The following is a 6,480-nucleotide window of genomic DNA, read 5'->3' as shown; positions in this document are numbered from 1 at the left end:
CATCAGCATCCATCCCACTGTGTGCTCAGTGTGTACAGTCTGCTGGAGTCAGGCAATTCACCTGGCTTTTAATTGCCTTATGCTTTTAATTCTCGATGGCCTGTGCATGATTGCAGTGCTCTGTAGCCTGTGTTTGCTTACTGCTACATGATGGTACCAGCGCAGTCCAAGGCATGGACTGTAGTGCTGAGCAGACTGGGAGCCTGAGGGTGCGGGCACCTGGAGAGCTGCAGGCCTCAGGCTCTAGGGGCAGGACTTCCACTACGTGCTGCAGAACACACAGATCAATTTTTTGTGTCAATTTGAATGAAGCATCTTTTCTCCTGAAGGGCTAAATACATCACAGCAACTGTCTGGCTGTCTACAGGTTTGGGCTGTTGCACTCCAGCAGCTCCTTGGCACCTGTGTAATGGTCTCCAATGCGGCAAAAATGAAGTAAAAAAGAATTACTCACAGGAGTTAAATTTGAAATTTCTGGTGCTTGTTAAACCACTACTGCTGGAAATAAATGTATTTCCACAAGTTGTAGGGTGATCTGCATGAAGGGAGGATGTGGGGGCAAGAATTGGTTTGGTACTGTCACACATTAGGAGGGTGTCTGAAGTTTCAGCACTTGCAGCCTCTGAGATGGGGAAAGGTGTTCATATGGAGGAGAAAAGTCTCTGTACCTCTTGGGTCTCAAATCTGTGTTTTACAGTCCTGATTTATACACCAATTTTCAAGCAAACATTCATTTTAAATTAAGTAATTTTACGTCTACATTGTCTGAAATAGTACTGTCTTTATTGTCTATGTGCACACAGACTTCTCAAAGTGAGATTTTAATCTGCAGCTGCTATGTTTAATAGCTACAATTAGGGAAATGGTTAAGAATACTTGATTTTATCTCATTTGTACTTCCTTTTCTGTTAGGGAAGATGCACTTTGTGGTAGTGTTTTAATGAAACACAATAAAATGTTGATGGTAAGATCTGAAGGTGATATTAAAAATGAGAAGGACACTTCTAGAATATAAAACACAGTAGAAATTCATTCCTTTTGGTTTCCCTTTTATTTACCTTGATGGCTCAGATTTCCATGTGGAAGGCTCATACTTTCTTTTAAAAGCAGCAGGGTGTTACGCTCTAGTGATGAAAGGGATGGGGAGTTGCAAGCTTAACAGTGAGTGCAATAAAAATGAAGTATTTGAGATTGTTTGATTGTCTGCTCTGTGTAAGTTACCTGTCTGCAGTGTGTGAGCTGTAAAAAATATTCAGGAAGCTACTGAAAACACATTAATCCCATGGATACAATAAGGGAAGAAGCTTTTTGCCATTTCCAATGGAACCAAAATTTGGAAAAGGCAGATCACAGGGCCTTAATGAGGCCAGAGGAGAACCAGGCCAAATACTGAAGGGATGAGGCAAGACTGCTCCAGAAGGAACTGGTTCTGGTGTGAACAGAAGCCAGTTTGCTCCACCTGGCTGCATGGCCAGCATCTGCCTGATCATTTTTTATTTTAGCAATGTGGACCTAACCAGGGAGTTGTTTCTCATTGACTCCAGGACCATTACACACCCAGTATGGGGATGCTGGGCAATGCTTCTGAGAGCACCAGACAGCTGGAAAGGGGAGTGTGTGCTTCTCCCAGGAAGGTGGTAGTGAGTGGCTAGTCAGGGAAGTGCACAACTGCAGGAGCCTGCAGTGTCCTACAAGTGGTCTCAGACTCTCATTGTGACATGAGCTGAGAGCACCAGTTGCTGTTACTGTTCTCCTAGGCATGAACAGCGCTGCCCTCCTCTTGAAGTTGGCTTTAGATCATGAAAGGAGCAGCCAGCCTTTGTCCATTCTGCCACTTGTTTGATTGATTAATACATCAATCTGTGTTGTATTCATCAAATTAATGCATGAAAAAAATATTTAGGATGCAATGCCATGTGTACCAAAAGTTAGGAAATGCCAGGTTCTCAAACTTCCCAGTATAACCTAAAGGGATCCCACTCATACATCCCATCTCAGTGCTGGATGCAGGGAAGGTTCAGGTCAAAAGCATAAAGGAACTGTGCAATTAAACACCAGTTTTATGCCTGCACATGAGTGCAGGCTTCACAAGCAACACCAAATATGCCACTTCTGGTCATAGTTCAGCATTTGCACGTCAACTGCTTTTACCCTGCATAGCAAGGCTCTGATGCAGTGCTGAAATATAAGCTCCTGCAGTTTGTGAAGGCCAAAATGAAGCATTGATTCTCTTATGTGAGTGTAGTAAGTTACCTTACTGTTATCTACAGTGAATCACCTCTGAGCCTTCAGTACGGTAACTCAGAGACTTTGGTGATCTTGATACCCTCATTCTGCTTGTGCGTGTCTGTCTGGTTGGGGTCTGGGATGTTTGAAAAGGATTGCTGTCTTGTGTTTGGCTCAAAAGATAAGGAGAAGGAGCACAATCCAATATCCTCTCTCCTGCCGTTGAAGGACAAGGGCCTCAGGTCCCTGAAGTTTGGGAGATTAAGAGAGACATACACTGCTGGTGGTGAGTGTAAGAAGGAAGATGCTAACCCTCATTCTTTAGCTGGGCAATTTTTGACCCGAACAAGGAAGGAGAAGGATAAGAAGTGAGTTTTAGTGTTGCATGTGTTGGCACTGCTGTGGAAGGAGAACAAAGACACCTAAGGCAACTGTTCTTTTTTTTTGCTCAGGGATGGCATCCCTCAGTCCATCATGGGGGCCCCAGGGTGGTGTGACAGGATGGTGACATGAAGCACAGTCCTCCACCATCACCCAGCTGCAACTGCTCTGGCAGCTCAGCTGTGTCTCTGCCCAATATCTGCTGCTGCTCTGTCAACAGGTCCAGCCCATCCTGAGCATGCTGACAGACAAGCTCAGGTGGTTCAGGAGCAGAGACAGTTTGGAGGCTGATACTTCGGCTGGGACACGTTTGCTTTGGCCAACTCTGCTACAAAAGCAACTGCAGAGAGCAGAGGTGCTTTGTGGTGTTGGCAGTGCCTGAAGTCAGCAGGAATTTATAATGAGCCCTGGCTTGAACCATCAGCATATGCCTCATAGATCCCTCAATGCTTCAGTCAGTCTGGAGTGTTGCCAGCATGCTTTCCAGCTGAAGGAAACTGAGACGTGAAATAACAGAAGTTTAACATTCAATGTCTCAACCAAAGCAGAGAGGAATTTCCAAGATACTTTTTTTACCCCAAAGACATTCCCTGTGCAGAGTATGAATACTTGCTTCCAAAAAAATGGAGGTCTGATCCTTTCCCAGAAAAGGATCACAAGCATCCATTGTAAAGGCAAGGGTTAAGTAACCCTAATGTAGGAGGGACCAGTGTCCCCAGTAAGAGATATCAATTCACTTTTAAAAAGGAAAAGAAGGCAAGGAGAGAAATGTCCTTGTTCTGCTCCAGCATTCTTCATGGCCAAGATATAAAGCCTTTGGATGTATGAACATATTGCTCAATAACCTGAATATCTGTTAGCTCAGTGCACATTGTAAAAATACTTGTATAATGTTCTTGGGAGCACATTCCCACTCTCATTAAACAAACCCAAATACATTTCAAATTTATACTATGATGACAGTGATGATGAATAAAGTTATTTTCTTCACTGTGGGGCCTGTGAAGTCACAAATAATGCAGCTGGTTTAGGTGATGGGCAGCCAAGGAACTCAGGGCTGTGTTTGCTCAGAATGAGGTTTGCTGTTACAAATAATTTTCCTTTATTCTCTGAGGATGATATAAATTGCTACTATTCCCAATTAACTGTTTCAGTGATGACATCTTTCAGAGAAATAGGCTGGAAGAGGAGAGGAGAAATATATAATGAGTGAGGTTTTTGCCTTTGCTCTGCCCTTTCTATAATGAATAAAATAAGAACGAATAGTGAAGAAGAATAATCCATAAAACTCCCAAATGCAGTTGGAAGAGATGTTCCCTCATGCAGAAAACAGCCATCGGTCTGCCTTCTAAAGATGCTTTCAGAAGCACTGGACCTGGTGTTTTGAGAGGATGATGCTGGAGACAGAAGGGCCTGGAGCCAGAGTGCAGCCCCAGCGCGGAGCAGAGTGGCTGCCCTGGGCAGAGCTCTGGTACCTGAAGGCACTTACTGCAGGCTGTGAGCCACAACTTAGGCCATGTCCCCAAAGCTGTCTAAGCTGTGCAGAATAGCTCGGTATCAGGAGCACGCCAAGGTATCTTAAGACCCCCTTAGCCCTATTTGTGGAGCTGCAAGTTTCTCAGTTCAGTAAAAATCTGATTTAATGGCATAACCTCTCTGAGAAAGACTCTCCATTTCCCTTTGCCAGCGAAGGCATTGAGTTTACTTGAATCCTTAACTAAAGCTTTCCCCCAGAAAGCATCTGCTGGACTGAGCATCTCTCCAAGAGCGTTTCTGTCTCTAGACTGACTTGCTTTTTCCTAAAAGGTTATAGAGAAAGTTCCCTGTTTGGGGAACTTAAGAGCTCTGGTTCTTGGTACAAGGCAGATTTAACAGCAGCAGATAAACTGGTGATCACCCCTGGCTGCCCAAGAGAACTGCTTTGAGGCGAGGCCATGGGAAGCATTGCTCTGCTGCTGGCCAGTTAACCCACAGCCCAGTGCAGAGGGGTGAATTGAAACCACCAGCCAGGATGCTTGCCTTCTGTTTCCCAGAGAGGAATTCTGAACCAGCTCCTGTGTCCATGCTAGGGATTGTTCACTGGTATTTGAAACTGTGACCTTTATATCACTGTTTTATACTGCAGAATAGCATGCTCTTCACCCATCCAGAAAGAATTGTCCAGCATCTTTGTGTATAAATCTGTTAGGTTATGCCTGCATTTCCCAGCTATTGTTTTAGCAGTCTCCTTCCGGTATTTAAAGACGGGAAATATCTCCTTTAATATCGTCTTCCAGCTTTGAAGCTGTGCTGAACAACAAAGACAGACAAACATTTAATTCTCCCCTAATCCTTTAAATGCCTTTACAAGCACATGGCGTTCACACGCTGTTAAGACCCTCTCCTGTAGCAGCTGTACATCTTCTTTTAACTCTGCCTCTAAAGCCTGCAGCTTCAACTGGGGTGGAACAGGAGCCCGTGGTACCATCATCCTGTGATGGCTGTCCTTCTGGGTGGTACAGAGAGGGATGGTTTTCCATGATAAAGCAATCATCTGGATTGAATTGCAGATACCTAATCCTCTCCCAAGGTACTCCTGTTTAGTTTTGTGAAGTGAACAAAGACATCAACTTAGACATGCTCCAGGCTGGATTCGGGTATCTCTGAGAGCTTCTGATCATTCCTGTGATTAGCCAGCCTGATCTGGTAACTTTAACACAAAAGTGCAAGCACAGAATCAAAATATTTTTCTTCAGGAAAGGGAGCTGAAATAGAAGATTTCTTTAACTTCACTCCCAGGAAAACATCTGAAGGAGCAGACATGAGAGTTGGGACACCCACCTCTCTCAAGCCTCCTGCTGTTTTTTTATGGTGTGGGAACAGAGTGGGATTTAAGTAGTTGCCTTACAGGATAGGGGAGTGGGCTGGGATGCGTTGCTGTTCATTTGAATTGGTAAGTATTCATTGACTTAAGCCACACAAAACAATTTACTTTTTCCCCCCTTTTCTTCCTGAACATGAAAACTTTTCACTTGTTTTCAATAGTTTTGCTGCCTTTCTGTGAGGGGCCACAAAGATATTTAGTCCATTCCACTGGCTGAAGACAGATAACCACAGCAGTATCATTTCTGACAGCTGCCTAAGCAGGTCCTGAGGACCTTCTGACCCCATACCCTCCTCAGACAGTCCATCCTCATATTATCCTTCCTGTCAAAAAATTCCACCTGGCATCGAACCTGAAACCATGATTTCTTGGCCTGTAGAGATCATCATGGAAAATAACCAATCTTTTCCCCTGGCAGCAATGATACATCCATTCAAAAAATCTCTTTCCTATTCCCACTCAAACCTCCTCTTCTTCCGGCTAAACAACATTCTTTTCTATATATTTTCTAGACTTCTGTTCATTTGCATTGCTTATTTCTTCCTGGGCTACATCATATTACCAGGGTGGCACTATTCTACAAGCTAAAATCTGAGGGCCAGACATCATGATGTAGCTCAATGTAGGCATGGGAGCCAAGCTTTGGGCTCCTTGTCAAAAATCTTGCCTTTTATCAAAGGCTGTAAAAGCCTGGTGAAAGCATTCTCAGATGAAAGCTTAGATAATTTAATAAAAAGTAGCATTTCTGGAGCTAATCTGTCATCCAAGTGCACAGCTACGCTGTGCCACAGTGTTGGTGGCCATTGGGAAGTTTTTCTTTATTGCACACTCTCGCTTGCTGAAAGCTAAAACTGATCTAATAGCAGGAGGCTTTGGAGGCACAGTAAAGTGTATAAAAAAGACTCAATTTTAAATTTTTTTTAAAAAGAAAACCAAAAGGGGAAGACAAAATAGGCCACTACTGAGGGTTAAAAAGACAGATATAACAAAAGAATATTTCTGAGGTTTTG

The sequence above is a fragment of the Aphelocoma coerulescens genome, chromosome 1, assembly GCF_041296385.1.
Source record: "Aphelocoma coerulescens isolate FSJ_1873_10779 chromosome 1, UR_Acoe_1.0, whole genome shotgun sequence".
Taxonomy (NCBI): domain Eukaryota; kingdom Metazoa; phylum Chordata; class Aves; order Passeriformes; family Corvidae; genus Aphelocoma; species Aphelocoma coerulescens.
This window is presented reverse-complemented; position numbering follows the sequence as displayed.